Here is a 21048-nt window from a genome sequence, read left to right as displayed (position 1 = left end):
TGCATCGTTTCTTTCGGCAACGATTTATCCGTTAAAAAATTCTTTGTGGATGGAATTTGTGTTCTGAATAAATTTAATTTTTGTTAATTGATATTCCGATTATCCATAATTCGATCGATGCTTATGCAAATTAAAATTTTTATTAACAGGACCATGTAATAAAAATTTTCTTGTATATATTTTGCATACACTTAATTATCTTGAATATTTCAATATGTTATCTTTGTAACGAATATCGTTTCTTAGATATCAATGCAATAAACCATTAATATAAATTTTAATAAAAAAACAAAAAATAGTCTTCATTGCTCTTCTTTCCGAAATATATTTCTCTGAATATTTGCCAACCTCTTTACTAAACTGAATAAAATCTTTGAAGCTCAATTAACGATCTCTTAATTAAACAACTATCAAAAATATTATAAATAGATATTACACATATCTACTTGTTCCAAAATTTAATTACAAAATCATAATTAATTCCGAAAGAAAGTTCTAATAAAAAAAAAAAAGAAAACAAGAAAAACGAAAACCAAATATAGAGCAAATTCATTGTGTCGTTCGACATAAAACGACATTCGTAGAAACAATATTTTTCAATTCTTTTGTAACAACGATGAAAACAACAATGAAAACGCAATTTTCTCGGATTCATAGTTCCTTTCCACACCGCAAGAGAGTGTAACCTCGAAACACTGTTCATTCACAACCGTTTTATTAAACCACATTTCTATGAAACGTTTCACGCTCGCGTGAATTATATATATATATATAATAATTTGTATTTCACGTTGATCGAATTAAACGATCCCCTCCTGTCGTATGTAAATGGAAAAATTCGTGAGCTCGTTTAAACTCCCTAAGCCCGGCTAGAGAGGCGGTGGAACGAGCTCATAGTGAATTTTATTATTTAACGTTGGCCGCAGTGAACGATAATCCGATATAGTTCCGTCGGTAATTGGTAAATGCGATCGCTAATAACTCGCGCACGGCCTCGATTTCGTTTCCAGAGCCACCGTTATACACCGTATATCCGAAACGAGAGACCATAATTACGTGTACCGGTATGATGGTATGTATAACAGTAAACACGTCCCCTAATATCGTTAGATATTTGAACTAATAAATATCCAAATTGTGAATTAATATTTTGTTCGATCTGCGCTACCTGCGTTAATATAGAGAAGTGAGATGATGTTTATAGAAACGATAAATATTCATGCTCTCTAATACATTATTATTGATGTATTCACTTTGGCTTAATTATTTAATTTTTCCCATAATAATACAATTTTCAGAATCTTCACGTGAAACACGATACGATAATTTTCAAATTATATATTTACGTGTATTAATTATATCTATAAATATACTTTCTTTATATTTGATTTTCCACTAGGATTAAATTAGAATTATTACCTCGAATTTCAATTTAAATCTTCTCGAGATTAAAAAAATAAAAAATCGAACGTGTAAATACTAAAAAGGAAAAATTCATCGATCAACCTTATCTACAGTATCAATATAAAACTGTACAATTGTACAATTTCATATTGTTATATAAAAATTTATAAACTTAAAAAGAGAACTTAAAAGAAACTTACGCATATTGTTTACGCCAGTATCAGTGTATCAAGCGCAAGAACAGGAGGATGGGGACGGTAAGAAGCAGCTTAATCTTCTCGAGATTGAAAAAATAAAAAATCGAACGTGTAAATACTGAAGAGGAAAAATTCATCGATCAATCTTATCTACAGTATCAATATAAAACTGTTATACAATTGTACAATTTCATATAAAAATTTATAAACTTAAAAAGAGAACTTAAAAAGAAACTTACTTTCGAATATTTATATTTACACTATCGTATAAAACTGTACAATTGTACAATTTCATATAAAAATTTATAAACTTAAAAAGAGAACTTAAAAAGAAACTTATGCATTTATGTTTACGCCAGTACCAGTGTATCAAGCGCAAGAACAGGAGGATGGGGACGGTAAGAAGCAGCTTACAAGCACAGGTTGCGTCCAGGTGAGCCACCTCATTAACCGAGACAGCAACCTCCACCAGGTTAATGATACTTGGACTTAACTTCCGTGCGTTCCTCCTAAGCTCTTCTTGTTTCTTCTTGCTCCTGTTCTTCTCCTCCTTCCCCACTTAAACGCCTCATGTCCCCCTCCAATCCTTCGACTACTCGCACTCGTCAGTGGCCGTTGTTCGCGGACTAATTGCTCGAATTCGACAAATGTCCGCGACGAAGAACGACCATTATCGGTGAAGGGGTGCGATGTATGAATACATTAAGACTCGTTTTGCTTCGGGTGATTAGGCTTGTAACGGCGTTGAGCTGTGTTCCACTGTTCCAGAGACCTATAATTTCAATTTCGAATATTTATATTAGTTAAAGAGATGAAATCAAGTGATTTAAATTCTCGAGAGAAATTGAGAAATCGAAATTGAAAAGAATATAATATATAATTTCAATATTTATATTAGTTAAAGAGAAGAACCAAGTGATTTAAATTCTCGAGAGAAATTGAGAAATCGAAATTGAAAAAAAGGTTATTATTTTTTTTCAAATTGGAAGATATAAATATTTTTCTCCAACTTGAAACAATTTTATGAAAATTTTAAAAACATTCCAAGATTGTCGAATAAGAATCGTCGAACATATCCGAAAAAAAATTGTGCAAAAAGCGTCTAAAATTCGAATACCTTTCAAAAGATGGTAGCCACTGTCTCGCGTAAATTCGAGGCTTTATCACCTGTATCTGTCGTCCATTTAATTCTCCGTAGCCATCTGCAGAACCGTGGCCACGGCACGCCCGTAAACCATCGGACGAGCTATTTCTCGCACAGATCTCTGTTCCCGTTCGAACGACGTCGTACACGCGCCAACCCACCAAAGAATGCGTTTACACCTGTCATAAAATGCCGGCGCACTTTCGCGTTTCTCTTCCCTTCCCCGTTTTCGCGATAACGTTCGTGAATTGTTCGCGTATATCTTCGAAATTATTGAAAAAGGATGAAATTACAGAGGAAGATGATGATCGATAAGTGCATCTCTTCTTGAACTAGAAAATTTGAAAAGTACTTGAAACTGTGTGAATGATATGATGAAATAATTAACGTACAATGTAAGAAGAATTTTCTTTTCTCATTGAAGAGTTGGATTCAACGAGAAAAGTGGGCGAAAAAATGAAAAAGAAGAAGAAGAAGAAGAAGGGAAAAGAAATCGATTGGAAAAGAAAGGAGGGAAGGCACTGGTTACACGAAAAATCTTGTTATAGGTCGTGAAGGTTCACGAGAGGAGACAGGGCCGATTGGCCACTTCGAAATATAGCAGCTTCCCAAAAGGGACGTTGCTTTCGAGTGAAACTAGCCTTGGACGATGGCACGTCACCCACGTTTCATGCTGTAACGAGAATGGATTCGAGAAGTCGTTACTTCACGTCGCGCCATTTTCTTATCGCGGACCATCGAGTCTATCCGCCCCCACGCTCCTTGCCTTCTCGATTTTTCTATCATCCGGAGAGGGATGGACTTCCTTCCTTTCTATCAGAATCTATGGATGGGGATGGAACGTGGAGAGAAGATCCTTTGACCTCCTCTGTTTGCTCCAAGAATTTCCTTTTACGTAAGTCTTTTTTATGCATGACGATTCGATTGAATTTTTATTCTTTTTCTTCGAGCCTCTTCTTAAAAATATTCGAACCCTTCCAAATTTTATTAAATATTTCCAAACGTCTGCATCTAGATTTTCAAAATTTCGACTTTCTTCAAGTTTCAACAAAGATTCGATAAATTTAAAAAAAATTTTCGAAACATCTGGAAAAATCCACCGACTTGCAAAATATTATTAATTTTTAAATCTTCGAAATATCGAAAAAATAATATTTATATTCGAAATTCGCGGGAAGGATAAACGATAGAATTTTTCTTCCGTAAAATTTCCATAGTTAAACCTAACAAAAACCTTTTACGTAATCTCTCGGCAAAAGCATACCGTGCAACGTAAATCGTGCATAAATTGCAGGATTCTTAGGGGCAACGATAACTCCGGAATGCATTTATTCGCGGATGACAGTCCACCGTAATTGCATCGACGCCCTTACGTGGATTCTACCCTCGCTCCCCTCAAAGGTGCTTTTCATTAATCATCCAACCTTCCCTTATCTTCGTTAAAAGCGGCCGATAATTTCATTCCATCAGCAATTACGCATCCAGTAACACGGGACCAATGTGTGTTCGAGAGAGAGAGGGAAAAAAAAACATCGCTTTTCGCGCGGTTTTCATCCACCACGAATGGATGAAAAGTCCACATTTTCTCTTTCTCTCTCTTTTTTCTTTTTTTATCTCGAACCTGCGACAATTTTCCACGAATGCTCAACGAAACGAAAATTTATTCCTGAATTTTAGTATAATCAGTGAAATAATAATTATTTTCGCTTATTTGTATTTATATGTTGGAGGGGAGGATTTGCGAAAGTGATGGGATGTTACGATATTTTGAAAATTTGATACCATATTTTGTCGTAAGATCGAATTTCTTGAATTGAACGAATTTGAAGAAAAGTTCGAACGTTGGATGAAAATAAATTAAAATTATCAACGAGATATTAATTATTAATTTTTCACACTCGAATCTTTTGGTTTCGTTAATTTTTATATCTTCCAATTTCTATTCTCTTTCTTTTCTTTTATTTTATTGAAATTTAATTTCAATATTACGAATTTTAATTACGTAATTGTAATTTTAAATTTCTAATATTGAAGAAATTTTATTATTATTCTCACGAAGTTTATAAAATATTTTAAAATTTCTTTGTCCTAACTTTTAATTCTCGAAATATCAAAATTGAAATTCGACGTTTCAATTTCCAATTTATCAATTGTAATTCTCCTCGTTGATATTTTTTAACTTATTTTCACTCCACGTTTGAATTTTTCTTAATATCCGGTTATCGCACTATTCTTGGACGAGGCAATCTTTCCTCGATTAAAAAAAAATTACTTGGATATCCCTGAACCAGGCTGCGAGCTTTCTTTCCCTTACTCCTTTTACGACAAATTGAGGTCGGCTGATTCGAATAAGTTAACTTCTTTACTCGAAGACATTAAGTGAAAACCTTTCTCTTTCCCTCGAGTGGGAAAAATTCAATAAAGCGATTGAAAAACGCTTCGTTTCATTATGAAATTCAGCTTCGACCGAAAGATTTTTCTTTTTGTTACGTCACCCGATATCGCGAATTAATCGATCATTTACGAACAACGTTTGAAGAAAATTTTAAATCCTACGTTGAAATTCTTGTAAAAATACATTCTATATTCGGTAATTTATGGAAGATTTATCGATTATTAATTCATACTTATAATTAATTAATAATTATTAAATATTGAGTATGTACAAAAATATGTATCGCGTAAATTTTTGCTATATTTTTTTCTTTTCTTCTTTAATGGAACCATTTTATCAAGATATTTGTTTTCCTTGCAGAAGAATATTTGTCATAAAATTTTAATCCAGACAAATTACAGACATCGTTGTACCAAGCGCACAATGCATTTATCGCGCGTATTTGTACAAGAAAATTTCATTCAGGTTTTAACGGTCAAATTTTTCTTCATAAATATTTTTTTTTATATCTATTTCTCTTTCCATGGATCTCGATAGATTTTATCAGTGAAATTCAATATTCACTGTTTAAAAATAATATTTTTATTTATTTATTTATCAGCGAGAACTTGTTACGAGAATTTGATATTTCGTTCGAAGAAATTTGACAAATTTCGTATTTTCGTTGCAAAACTTGGACAGATGCATGTTTTTAAACACCGACTATCGAATTTTTTTATATAGGAATCTCTTTCATTTTTTTTTTTTTTCACTATTAAAGAATTTTTCCATAAAATTTGACATTTCGTTTTAAAAATTTTAAATTGTCAATTTGCAAGATTTATTATAAATTTATTTGGAGAGAGCACATTGAAGGAATATTTAGAAAATTGGCTTTTTCGATCACTGAAACTTTATCACGCTTGTATTCTTTTTTTTTTATTTTTTATTATTTCTTTCCAAAAAATCAAAATTTTATTTTTAACGAAATATAAAATTCTGTCCGAAGAATAAATAATTTCCTCTTCCATTCAACTTAACTTTGAAGCTAGTTTCGTTACAATTATAATAAAGATGATATTCCAAGTTAATTGATTAAATAAAAATCAAGAAAGGAGAACCATTCTCTCCCTCGTCTCCAAAAGGCCAGCAACAATTTTCCAATCTCTTAATTGAATAACGAAAGAACCTTTTTCACGGTTTCCAATCTCGAATCTTGAATCCAGAAACATTTCGATCGATATCATTTCTTGTTATTTTCCATCAATCTTGAGAGAGATATGAAAATTAAAAGGGTGAAATAAAATTTTTTATTTATTTTCCTTCCTCTCCTCTTTCCGTAATATTTATTGGAAGTCGCAAAGGAAATGAACGAAGATTTTTATTCTAGAGAAAGACATTCGAATCGCTCAGGCATGCATTTAATTCTGAAATTCTTGGATTCATCGCCATTTCTTCTTAGACGTTCCCTTTCAACAAAAGACATTCTTCTTTCTTTTTATTCTTCCAGATCTATATTTTCTACAAATACTTCCTATTCTTTAAGGGACAATGAAATCTGATTACTTGTCATCGTGATTTTAAATAAGTAATTTGTTTCGCCAGATACACACACTTTGTTGGAGTATTTTTACACTCTCCCTATAAAAAAAGATAAAACGAAAGATCAAAATTAAGAAAAGAAAAAAAAATTATTTTTCTTCTCCCAATCTTCAAATTAATACAAGACATATTCTCTTTCTTCTCTATCTCTCTAACAAACCTCATTCTTCTTAAATGAACAAAAAATGAATGTTTCATAATCTTTTACCTGCTCTCCCCTCTACTTCAACCGCCACAAGAAACCAAATACGAATAAAACTCTTCAGAAGTCAAACGAGATCCCCTAAAACAAAGCTCAATTGAATTACCTCCACCCTCCAAATTCCTATGGAATCAACCTGTAATCGGAATAAAGGATCCTTCCTTCCTTCGGTTGGATCACAAACTCCCTCTCTCTCCCTTCCCTCCTCCCCCTTCTTGAGCCAACGATCTTGGAAAAATGGATCGAGCGGGTTAATCATCCCCCAAAGGGGCATCGCACTACTGCTATCGAATGAAACGAGGCGAATCGTCGAGGGTAAGCAACACTTTCATCGAGATCACGTCATCGTCGTCCTTCTCGTCCTTGTCGTCGTCGTCGTCGTCGTCAAGTTGGCCAAATTTGAGGGTCAAAGGGAATGCAAAACGCATTACCTCCAACTCTCGAACCCTTTTCCACCCCCTCGATATCCACGTGTGTGTTTTGGCCGGTTCTCCGGGTTATGCATATTGATGCCTTCTGACGTTTCGCATGCACCCAGTGTCCCACCCGTTTCACAGAGACGATATGTATGTGTGTGTATGTGTATGTGTGTGTGAAGAGATGTGGATATGCGCGAGAGGGTTGGCCCAGGATTTCCAACGAATTTGTCGCGTCAACTCGAGAGCGAGTTCGTGTAATCTGGTCGCTCGTGTCATCGTGCATGGTCGTTCGAGTTTCGATTCTTTTTTTTCCTTTTTTTTTCTTTTTTTTTTGAGGGGGAAGGACCCTCAGAACTTCCTGTTACCTGATCGTGCACCGAGATTCGGCAAGTTTGGGAGAATGGAGCTTTTGTACTGGTTTGGTTTGGTTTTGGAGAGAGGGAGGGTGGAGGAATGGTGTTTGTGAGCTTGATCGTGCGGTACGGTTTTGAGAGATTCGTGAGGATTTGCTTTGTTTTTTATTTTTCTTTTCTTTTTTTAAGGATCGAGCAATATTTAACGCGATGTGATCAATCGTGTAATTTATAGTGCGAGAAAGATCGTTTCGAGGCTTGAGATTTGAATGGAGATCCTTGGAGGAATAATATTAGATATTATAACTGAATCCAACTTGTCGATTAATCTTGAAGAAAATACTTTGTTACTTGACAATTAATAAGAAAAATATCTTATTATTAAATCTTAATAAATATTCAATTTCATGTTCAACTATGTAACTAATATAACTAATCCCAAAAAGAATACTTTGTCATCACGCCAACATGTTTCATACAATCTTATGATACTTTTTCAAAAATTATTTTAAAAAAAAATCCACGTTGAATAATCAAATAATTAATTGATCTCCAAAGCAAATTCTCTCGAAAACATGTTTCTCTCATTGAACTTGGAATTCGAATACATTGTCCATTCTGCTTAATCGCCAGAAAACTTGACTTTTTTAACAATGCCGTTGATGTTCAAGAATAATACGCGAATAAAAATCGAGCGTGAAAAGATGTAAAAAAGGAATCGAGGGTTAAAAAGGGGTGGCTCGAACAAAAGTAACGAGATCGTGACGGGAAATAAGGGAAATAAGGGATGATGTGAAGACATCGGTGTGAAGAAACAGCGACTGTGGGGAAAAAAAAGGAAAAGGAATGCCACAATGATATTATTCGTGAAATAAGATGATCACTGTGATGAATATCGATGAAAGAAAGAAAGAAAGAAAGAAAATTTAAAACTTGGATATGGATTTTTGAAAGATTTTTGAAAAATATTTGTGATTAAAATTTACAAGTTTTTGGAAGAAGAAAATCGACGAATCGATGCATTTGGCTGATTATACTTATTACAGAAGATTTAAAAATTGTAGAAAATTAATAACGTCGTATAAAATTATTTAATTAATGATTTCGATCGAGAATTTAAAAAAATTCCATTTCCAACAGATATTCATAGATTTATTATTTCTAATAGATTGGAAAATTTCTATTTCCCCAAACAAATACTCCACCACTTACTTTTCTCTATTACCAATAATCCCTACTCCTTTCCTCTTCTCGAAGATAAAACGAAAATGGAGCAGATACTCTTCCTTTTCCTAAAATCCAAACTTTCTCCCCATTTCATCATGTCTACGGTGAACGCAAGAAGCACGTGATCGATCTTCGACTTCGACGCGGCATCCAACAAGATTACTTTGGTGGATGCATGAAACGAGATGGCCGCATTCACGAGCAACACTCGATTCTTTCGAAACAACGGCCACGTTGGTTAGGGGATGGAATGGAATCGATTCAGATTCGTGAGTACATATTGAACTTGATCCCCTTGGAAACCGAATATTTCGTGGAAAAGAGTGACGTTGAGGCGCGCGAGTTTTTCGAGTTGGAAATTTTCAGAGTTCTCCTTTCAATCAGTCGGAAAGACGAACGATAATTTGAAAGAAAGAAAAAAAAAAAAAAGGAAAAATTTTATTAATAAAGCATTTTTTTTTTTTTTTATATATCAACGACATTTATTTGGAAATAATTTGTGCGTACGATATTAAGTTATTCGATATACGTAATATCAGACCATCATTTGAATAATTATGTACATAATTAAAATATTGTTCTTTGAATAATCATTACTCGCGTAATTACGCACATCATTAAATATTGCTCTATATATATCTCTCTCTGTCAAAAGAGAACGATTCTTGATGAATAATTCAAAAGAATTGAAAATTATTTTTCCCCTTTGATATTTTTATTCAATCACGATTTACCATTCATCGATCAATTTTATTCAATTCTTTTTTCATTCTAATCCATACTTAAACAAATTTAAATAAATTATTTCCATTCTCCAATCCTGAAAACAACACAATCCAATTTATATAAATTTCCCAACAAATGTTTCTCATTTCTCGCAAATCTCACAATATTTTTGCATTTCATCGTAATCGAAACTTCTTCAATTAATTCAATAACGAAAGAAAAAATAAGATAGAATGGAAAAAAAGAAACCAAGCGTGTTAAGCCGGTTTCGAGAGAGACGGTTCATGGTGATAAGGAAATTGAAACTATGGCGTCTCACCGATTCCTCATTCACTCTCTCACCCACTTGACTGCGGCCACCCCATTGTCTTCTTCGGGCTTGGTGTATTGCGTGTACAGAGTAGACGCGCGGAAACAGCAGAGAACGGCACAGAAACGCGTATTCCAACGATTCTGATAACGATACACGGTGCAGCACGGTGTGACGAGCGAACAACGGAAAGAGAATCGTCGGGGAGGGAACAAGGGCGCCGTCAAGGTGACGGGACAAAAGGCGTCAGACCTAAGGCATTTCTAATTATATCGTGCCAATTGATGTTTTACACCGACGTGGCGAACGTTTCGAAGTGGATTCCTCGAGAAAATGGGGAATGGAAGGAGGGAGAAGATTTCGATTCCACGTTCGAATCGTTTCTATTGGGATTTTGAACGTGTTCTCCAATTATATATCTCTTCTCTGTTGGGGACCACTGGAATCGGTTTCGATGATATTCTATTCTTCTGATCCGTCGTTATACCATAATTGGCAAATTTGTCTTTGACTAACCGAATTATTACTAAATACCCACACGATCATGCGTGCACGGCGATTAATTTTATCACTTATTTGCCTTTGAATTCATTATTGATCCGTTAATTATCCCAAAGATAATAATAACACTCTGGACGCTGTGAATACGTGTGAACAATTGTTTAATTATCGAGTGGATTTATTAAAGTGTAAATCTGGAGGAGAAAGCGAAAAATTGTTATCACCATTATCATTTTTGTTACAATCACTATAGAAATTCGATCAAGGCTGACTTTAATTTAACATTTATACGCAATATACTTGTGGCATTGTCTTAGCCGATTACACCTTTATTACGATTAAATTACTTTCTGTGCAATTCTAAATTCTGAATTAATTCATCTCGTCGAATAATACATCTTCATTACGATAAACTGAAATAGAAATAAACGCAGACAATAACTCTAAACCAAGCCAAATAAAATACGTCCTTTCGTGAAAATGGAAAAGAAAAGAATCGAAGGAAAATAATTTATTTTCCAGTCTAATCTAAACATGAAAATCATAATTTATAGAAATGAGATACAATTTTGTAATTTTACAATATAGAAGAAAAAGAACGAGGAATTTCAATTCAACTGCACACACGTTCATCACACGAAAGGACGTGAGCTACATCTTACAACCACCTATACATCTCAATTTCCGCCAGCACAAACATTACACCGAGCTAAACACAATTCACTGTCAAAGACCTGGCCGGGGACTTGGGACGGGGAGAAGAAACACTCGACGATTTTCTTCGAGTCGATATCGCCTCGTCGCTTTTTCTTCGGGGCACGAACGGCGTGAAAGAACGCCGTCAATATTTTTTCAACACACAAAACCTCTCGCGACACGCTCGGCAAAGATCCTGACGATTACACGGCCACGCCCCGTCCATGGATAAGCTCCATCCGGCAAAATCTCGCTCTCTTTACACACAGGGCGGCCTGCGTGAAATTCGTGGTCGAAATCAAGAGCGAGAAGAAATTGGAGGAGGCTTTGTTTCTTGGAAGAACGAATTCGAAAGTGTTTTTGAAGGAATTGGTCTCGTTAAAGTTCCTTGGATATAATTTGATAAGAAATTGTTCTAAGAGCAAGGGTTGTTTATTCCTGGTTTTTGAAAAAATTCTAGATTAACTTCGTGAAAATGAAGGATGAAATTTTCTTCAAAACTTCGAGAAGTTCTCTTGCAATTGTATGAATTGTCTGATTAATTGCATATTGATGTATTCGATCAACCAAATTCATGGAATGGAAAATATTTCATAATTTGTATAATTTTGAAGGACGATGAAGAAAGTTCCATTTTCATAGGAAATGAATTTATGATATTAGATAACGATCAATAGTTGTAAAATCTCATCTTCTCATTTTAATAACGTAAAATGATGGAAATTGAAAGAAACACGCGAAACACACCTGTTTTCCACTGGTTTTAATTATTGACCATATACTACTATGAAATCGTAATACTTCTATCCGATTACGCGTTGAATATTCAATAGTGTTTCGCTGATCGACACGATTCCAGTCCAATCTAAATGAAATTATTCAGATACACGTGTACGTCGGATCAATTTTCAACTTTGACTTTTCTCTCGCTCGCCCAGTTTTATTTTCCTCCTATCTTGGAACCATATCTTTCTGGCCCCATTTGTACCATGAATTATGGACAACTCGAATGTATATATATATATATATGTATCCATCTCCCTTCTCCACTCGGAAATCTCGTAATCCATCCCAAGCATTTCTTATATTTTCCATTTCTAACGCAATTCCACGGAACACACGGTGAACGAGTGGATGTAAAGTGAAACACGAGAAATCCTCTTATGCAAGAGGTAGGATATGATTCACAACTCAAACATTACAGGTACAATTTTAACCTTCCCCTCTAGTTGTGCAACGAAGCGTTACGGTGTCTTTCTTTCCAAGATTTCAAGATTTTGAGTTGGAAAGTACGACAGCCCTTTTATCTTAGTCCCAATTGACTTTTGACGGCCGTGGTCCCCGGGTTTCGTGAATTTATCCTCGAGAGATTTCTCACCATTCTCCTACAAATTTTATTTTATTTCATAAAAAAAATGATAAGCTTCGATTTTCGATCGTACCGATAATCGCAATCGCGCCAATATTCATTTTAATATATTTATAATATGATTAATATCCGATTGAATGGAATTCAATTAACCGATATTTCCACGATGAATTAATAAATCCCTTAATAAATTCAAAATCCAATTTTGATCCTCGATTATATATAAATAAACTTCCTGTTCCAATTGAAAAGAATGAGAAGAAAAGAAAAGGAAAATCTAAACTTTCCCAAAATCAATATCGATAATGAACGAATCGTTCAGTCGATTTCAACTTAATTTACAACAGAAACACTTCTAATTAATGGAACAATTCCAAAGACTTTCCAATACAAAGTCAAATCCTTCCTTTTTCGCCGCAACTTCCAGAAATGATTTCGATCGAGATGAAGAACATAAAGAAAGAATAAAATTTAACAGATGGAATAAACTACGTCGAACAAACGCGCCTTTGTTCTATTACGCTGTCTCGCGATGGAACAGACAAAACAGAATCGAAACACAGCTATCGCGTCCAGCGACACCCCATTCACGTATGAATATGAAAGATATGTGTACGAGCACGGAATTCCACGTATGTATAATAAACTCGACACGTGATCGTAAAAATGTTCACGGCTAAATAACAAACACGATACACTCTCCTTCCTTCATTATTTTCCCCCGTATCGATACGATTTTCGATTCTTCAGATATCGAAGATATCCGTCCTCTATCGCTCTCTATCTTTCTCCGCCTTCTTCCTTGACCCACCTCAACGCTTGCCACGTGCGGGGTGGTCAGTGACAGACGCTGAGTCACTGCGATTCTCACGGAAAAAATGTAGGCCACGACGTCTTCCTCGAATTCTCTTCGAACATGTTTATAATTCGGAGGATTGTTGGTTCTTGGAAACCGATCGATATGAAACATAGAAGAAAATATATACTTTCCGTTATTTCGTTGAATACGTTTATTCTTGGGTTTCTTAGGTTTTGGAAGAGGTTTCGGATTTTTGAAAATTGAAAATGGACGCGAAAGATTTTGTGCCATCGTCATTCTCGATTTTAATATTATTTGGAAGAATGTGAAGAAATATGATGCGAATAAAATTGAATAAAATAGAATTGGAACGGTTTTAATAATTCTGGTTTTACTTAACAAATAAGATCTCGAATCGCAATAATGCAAATGAATAACGAATCAGATTTTTACCGCGAGGAATCCGACGAGGAATCAGGTTACGAGAGGAAAGGGATTTTCGGTCGGGATGGCCGATCAATTTTTCAATCACCAGTGGCTTTTCCATTGTTTCACGGGAAAAGAAATTCTTTCTCCTCGCCTAAAATATTCCTGGAAAGTTACCACACGAGAATGAGGAGAATATCGCGATAAACAATTCACCTTTTCATCCACGAGGAAGGAAACATTTTCGAATCTTTTATCAGTTCGAAATTCTCATTCCCTCAACAAAGTTTCCTTTCTCGCTATAAGGCTCCTTGTTATCCTAGGCTTAGATTCTCATTAAACTCTAATTTACACCAAGCTTCCTTCTACCACCCATTTCTCCCCACTTATCTTCCCTCTCTCCTTCCTTTTCCAACCTATCGTTTACTTCAAAAAATCTTCTCTCTCCATGCAAAGTCCACTCCACACATAAAATTTGTTCCTTTGAAAAATTCCTACTCGTTTTCCTACCATTTATTTCGTTTGCTTAAAATTTCTTTCTAGCTGGAATTCCATTCTCCCTCCCTTCCCCCTCTACGATTCCGCTTCCCTTGAAACTTCTTTGAGAAATAAAATTGAAAAATCGTAGTCATTCTTCCGTGTCCTTTGACCATCTTCCATTTTATACGTATATTTCGACACAGAGCTACGACTGACGTCTTCTGAAAATCATCTGAGAATCAGTGAAATAATGCAAGCGCAAAGGAATTTATATTTATTAATCGATATTTCGAAAAAAAAAAGAAAAAGTTTCGTGTATAATCTTTGATATGGTGTTAATTTAAAAGAAAAATTAGTTTATACGTATTTTTATTTACAGCACCACGATTCTTTCTCGAGCATGATTTTCCGTTCGACGTGAAAGTGTGAATAAAATGTACAGCGAAAAATTAAATTTAACACGTTATTTGTTCTAAACCCGAATGATAGAGACTGGTTCAGATTAGTTTTCTAATCCTTTTAGTCATTGAGAACAAGTCGAGTGAAAAATTTGAATCTTTGTGAAATTTTGTTGAGCAGCTTAACTTTAGTCGGATCGAAAGCATTTATTGCATATCGATGGATGAAAAATAGTTTTATCTTGATTCTTTCAAAAAAAAAAAAAAAAAGAGGCTTTTCAATCATTCGAATCTTCAAATTTACTCGATCCATGCATCGATTAATTTTTTTTTTAATCAAAAAACGTCGATTATTTTTCTTTGAACAACAATAAATCAAGATATGAAAAATAAATCAAAATCTAAGAAACGACACGAAATATTCAAATTTAACTGTAAAATTAAATTAATTAAAAATAAAAAAAGATTTGATCGAAAATAAATTATTATAAAAGAAAAAAGGGAAGATATGCAAGAAAGAAAGAAAGAGAATATTCGAGTCACGTGACTAATAGAAAATTTAAATTTTCCTCTTTGAAAAAGTTCGAAATTATTCTCAGTCTTATAATTACGAGAATTAGCCTCGACAAGTTTTCCCATTCTTCTAATAGGATTTTCTTAATCATTTGCAACCGTCCTCCGAACAGCAATGGAACGCATTAAGATAAACCCTCTTAAAGAACTTAATCTTATTTTAAGTCGAACGTATTTTAACGTTCAACATTGACTGATTCTCGATTCCCCTTACTTTTCTCCCGTGTTCTCGTTATCGCGATAACACGGAGGAAATTATGCCTTTGGTCGTCTCTACACGAAGAAGTTTGGAAACTTGGACTCTTTCTCTTTGCGAACCAACTGCTGGCGCGACAAATGTGTAATAAGATGATAGATACTTAAAAAAAAAAATAGAAATTTTAAGTGCTTCTAATTTTAATGATTCGAGGATTCGACTCGCTTTTAGAGAAATAAAAAACTTGTGCATATTTCTTTTCAAAATTTTAAAAATTAACAAACAAATATGAAGAAATTTTATTAATTTCTCACTGATAAAAATCTAGTAAATTTACTATTATATTTTAAATCTTATTAAAAATTATAAATATGAAGATCGAGTAAAAGAGAGAAGACTGTTGTTGTTCTTGTTAATTTTTAAAAAATAAAAAGAAAAACCAAGGAATGTTAATAATTTTGTAAATATTTTAATTGACACGAATTTTAATATACACGAATGAATATATAAATATTTTAATTAAACATGAAAAAAGTACTGATTAATGAAACAAAGAAATATGAAAGTAGACATTCCTCGATTCTTTTTGTATATAAAAAGATCTAAGATAAAAAAATAAAACAAAGAAGAAACGTTACTGTTATAATCATGCAAATTTTAAGTATGATGTAATCATATCGAATCAAAACGAGTAAAAAGAAGAACAAAAATATACAACGTGACTTACTATTAGATGCCAAGGATATCATTATCGTGATCCGGAATATCGAGAAGGCTGTCATCGAGTAGAGACAGGTGATATCTTGAGGAAGTTTCACGACGTGTCACAGAGATAAAGGCAAATAAAATGATATCTACAGTCCAGATGACGAGAATACCCAAAGGAAATCTTCCAAGACTTGGATTGGACCGGTACACGGTAGATCTTGGCTTGACATCGCTTTCCAAAACTTAATATTTGCGATATAATCGTCCATCTTTTTCTAATGAAATTTTTTTAATCTAAAATTATGATTGAAAAACGATGTCAATTACCAGATCTCGCCACGAGACGATCGTAACTACGAAATTCATCTGTAAAAAAAATATACAAACAAATGAATTAATGATCGAATAAATTATTTACGGAATAAATATTGTATTTTAATAAATAAATAAATATAAATAAATTAACGTATAAATAAATAATAAATAATAAATAAATGTACAAATAATTATCAAACTGGTATAAAAAAATGTTAATAAATATCGAAAAACAAATAATATTGTAAATTAATTTATATATTAGTAGAATTTAACTAAAGTAAATCGATCTATTCGCGACGAAGGCTCGTTGGATAATGATCGTTCTCGCGACCTCCTTTTGTATTTATCGAACGTCGCGTAAGGAAAGTTTGGCGAGAATTTATTTCCTTTTCCAATTACGATTCAAAGGTGATTTTTCAAAATAACCATCAATGATTTAACGATATCTCGACTTTTATTATTAATTTATCATTAATTTATACCACTTAACGATCTATCATTACAATAAAAGAAATATTTAATATATTTTTGCAAATTAAAACTGAATTTTACAATTTCTTTTTTTTTTTGGTATCAATTTAAAATTGTATTAAAATATCTCAAACGTTATTTTAATACGCGAAGAATAAAATATATAAGAATAGACACGAGTTAAAATGATGGGTAATCCAGGAATAATTATCGTAAATAAAATTTTATTTCTATTCGTACTTGATTGAAAAATGACGAAACACGATGAGACGATTCGAAACGATAATCAAAATGCTTTAAAATAAAATTTTAATTCAATTTTTTTTTTTAATTTACACGACTATTATTATTCTTCATAGAACAGTAGCGATTTGATTCCTGCCAATGAAAATAATTTTACGATACGAGATAAGAGATTCAGAGGGTGATTTAATTTATGGAAATTAACCTTATATAGGAGGACAGATCCGATGAAACTCGAAACGGTGGATAGTCCTAATTAAGTTGCCTCGTAAATTACCGTTGCGTGTAATTAAGTAGCAGTTAGTAGTAATCCAATTGAACACGGTTGCTCTTTTCGGTACACCGGCCGAGTATAGAAAGTTAAATTTCTATGCTGGCCGGACGAAAACAAGATATTAATTATACAGTTTTACAACGTTTTATTAAAAATATATCAAAGAAAACATTTGGAAAACAATCTTCCATTATTCGTCCATAATTATTTATCCTCGATTATTTGTCTGTGAATAATTTGAAAGTAATTGTGATTTTTTTTTTATAAACAAAAAGTCAAATCGACATGAATAATAAAAATAAGATAATTTTTTCTCCTCATTCTTCGAAGAAATTTTCTTTTTAACCGGGGAAAAAAATTTATTTTGTTAATTTTTCCATTTCATCCCCTTCTTCCTGCTCGAATTCGTTCTAAAATGATCTTTTCAAATAATATCCTATATTAAGTCTCATAAATTAATCTTAAAAACGAAACGTCTCAATAAGTAACCATATCTCGAGAGAACCAATAATATATATATATATAAAACTGCCAATACACAAAGCAATCCTCTTGTTTCTTCCCTCCTTGTTCCTCCGGTAAGAGCCTTAGAACGAATCAACCGGATGCTAAATAAATCCTACTTTTCCCCGGCTGTTCCACCGATTAATTTCACGCCGAATAAATCCATTCTCTCTCTTTAAACCTCTTTAAACCGCCTTCCACGGATCCGCCGATTTTCATGGAACTTCCTTCCCAATCGGACGTGCCGATTAATTATTTTCAACGATCCAAGCAACGGGCCTCCATCTCTAACATCGATGCCCCTGCGAAACGCACGTGCCGTGTCCTCTCTCCCTCTGGATATTCCATCGTCCTTCTGTCCATCCAACTGATCATTGTCCTCGTTTAATCGTCGCCGAATTAACGATTCTTCCATTACCTTCTCCTTCCTTGCCTTATTATTCATTTTATTGATTTGAAAAAGGTGGAAAGAAATTTTTTAACTTTAAAGAAAATTACTTTTGTGGAAAATTGTATCAATATAATGTGCAAAAATTGCCAGATTATTCTATTCGATAAGCAATCTTGGAATGTAAGAGATTCGTTTCCGAAATATTTGTAGAAATGTATTTAAAATTATATTTGAAATGGTTGGAAGGAAATTTAATTTTAATGGTGATCTTTGGAAAATTACTTTTTAAAAAGTACTGTGGAAACTATGAAATTACAAAATGAAATTCCTTTTATTTGTTAATTTGTCAGTAATATCTATGAAACATAACAAATTTATTTTCCAATTTTCAAAATATTTGCACAATGTATTCACGATAAAAAATATTTTATAAAAGAAAAAAAAAAAAAAAAAGAAAAAAGAAAATTTTAACTTTAAATAGTTGTAAATAGTTGCAATTTTGTATGTTATTTATTTGAAGAATCTCTGGGCTCATCCATATTTATTTTCTCGTCGTAATCTCTATGGGACACGATACATTTTTTTCCCCCAGTTTTCAAAATATTTGAAGAATGTATTTTTTTTCGGTATATATATATAGCTCTCAATCCCCTTAGCGATTTTGTTTTCAACGGTGACGAAACTTTGAATTTTAACTGCAATAATTTTTATAGCAACAGGAATTGTAAATTCAGATTATGAAACGATAAAAAATATTTTTCGAATAACGATAATCAAACTTCCTATGTTTTTCCTGGTTGTTTTTTTTTTTTTTTTTTTTTTTTTTTTTATTTCGTGCTTTTTAATATAACTCCCTTCCGTGGGACTATGTTTGTATTTCCCTGGGTATACTGGGTACAATTTATACGTTCATTTCGTGCATGTTTGTGTCCCATTTTTGTATCCCGTGGAAAACAATATTTCACTGATAAATAAATGAATAAATATCACATGTACACGTGTCATAATATAAATATTGTTGTATTGTTTAAAATAATGTATCTATATTGCAAAAATTCCTAAACAATCCTTTAAATATATAAACTGCAAAAAAAAAAAATTTAAATCGCCGACAAATTATTGAACGATTCGATAAATTTTCTCCAATATATTTCGATCGAAACGTTTGAAACACTTAATTAAAATAATAATAGAAAGAAAACTATAACAAAATTAAAAATTAACATTATAGATAATCTAAATCTAACGTTTTTACATTTCACAATTTTCACTCTCTCTCTCTCTCTCTCTTCCTTCTTCCAAATCAAAATATTCCTAAATTCAAAAACATCTAATTATTATATCTAATTCAAAACAATTTCTCACAAAAATTATTCACTTATCGTTTATTTCTTGTTCGAGAAATAATGCAAATTCATTCCTTAATCAATTGTCAATTCGCAACAAACATCATATCACGACCTGACGTCCCGTTCAGATTTATGCAAATCGGTCAACAACACAGCGGCCCAAGCTTTACACGCTTGGAAACTCCGTTACAAGAAAAATCAAATTGCTCTCACGTTCTTTTCGGCCACCACCCCGCTTTATTCATCCCATTCTGGACATTAAACATTCATATTCTCCCTGGCGTGAATTTTAAAATTCCCCCTCCCTTCTCCCCCTCTCGTAAATGTCAAACTTTCTTCCATCCTGCCGTGAGACCTCTCTCCCTCTTCCCTTCTTTCTTTCTTTTTTTTCGACATTTCTCTCTCTATCTCTCTTTCTTCACCTACTTGACTTAAGTACCGTGAAACCCGGCCCAGATACGTAGCCGAGCCGAGAAACATCGTTCTTTTCTCGAACGAAATATTCGACGTCATCCCTTTCCACGATCACGATGGTTTGTGAATTTCATTTTTTTTCTAATTAGCCGGTTTAAGCAACGGTTTATGCTCACGGTCACGAGTTCTTCGAGTATGGTCGAGAGCAATCATCGGCTTGACACCATTTCGTTTACTCGTTTTTCAAGTACGTTGAAATCGTGACGTGGATATCGATATTGTAAATAGATATTGTTAAATTGTTTATGTTTTTGGTGCGTGTCGATGGTTTATTACGTTGGGAGGGGAGGGTTTAATTGTGTTTTTCGAGAGTAATTCGACATTTGATTTCGCCTTTGTGCAATAATTTTTGACACGACGGATCAATATTATAAAATTACGAATTGGCGCGTTACACATTATTGTTGAATGTGTTTATTTTCCTTATCGTGTAATTTTCGTTTCAAACGCATATTTATTGCACAAATTTTCACGCGTCCATTTCTTGTAAAAAGTCTGTATTTTTATGCGAGGCAAATATTAGTGTTTACCGTTTCTTGCGTTATACGCAAAAATTTGTATCTACTTGTGCATCAATTTGTCAAAATTATATTTCTCTTTTTTACCGTGTCCCTTTATATATACACGTATCATTGAATCTTTAAACACTGTTTTTTTTCTTTTTTTTTTTTAAATATTAAAGGTGGACGTACAATGTTTGCGCATCAAGCTAATACAACACGCGTTTCGTTTTAAATAAATTTTACGAATATAAATATAAAAAGTTTCGTTCTTATTGAGAATTGTTTAACAATACTCAATAAAGAATTGAATAATTAATAAAAAGATTTAACCTTAACCATTCATCTTTGGACAAAAGTTTTCCAAGCGTATATATCTTTTAAATTTAAAAAATAAAAGTAAAAAAAAAAATATTAGAA

The 21048-nt window shown here is 33.1% G+C and overlaps 1 long non-coding RNA gene across 1 annotated transcript in view; it reads right to left on the bottom strand.

Annotated features, from left to right (window-relative positions):
* Window positions 1–1711: 1711 nt before the first annotated feature.
* Window positions 1712–21048, bottom strand: part of LOC100577266 — an 80063-nt gene continuing 60726 nt past the window's right edge. The window contains exons 4-5 of the long non-coding RNA XR_003305376.1: window positions 16124–16470; window positions 1712–2373 (exon numbers count right to left, since the gene is read on the bottom strand). This is a non-coding gene — a long non-coding RNA (uncharacterized LOC100577266). The remainder of the gene's footprint in view (window positions 2374–16123; window positions 16471–21048) is intronic.

Source organism: Apis mellifera, linkage group LG9, assembly GCF_003254395.2.
Source record: "Apis mellifera strain DH4 linkage group LG9, Amel_HAv3.1, whole genome shotgun sequence".
In the NCBI taxonomy this organism is placed as follows: Eukaryota; Metazoa; Arthropoda; class Insecta; order Hymenoptera; family Apidae; genus Apis; species Apis mellifera.
Note: the sequence above shows the minus strand (reverse complement) of the source record. Positions and strands in the feature narration are given on the sequence as shown.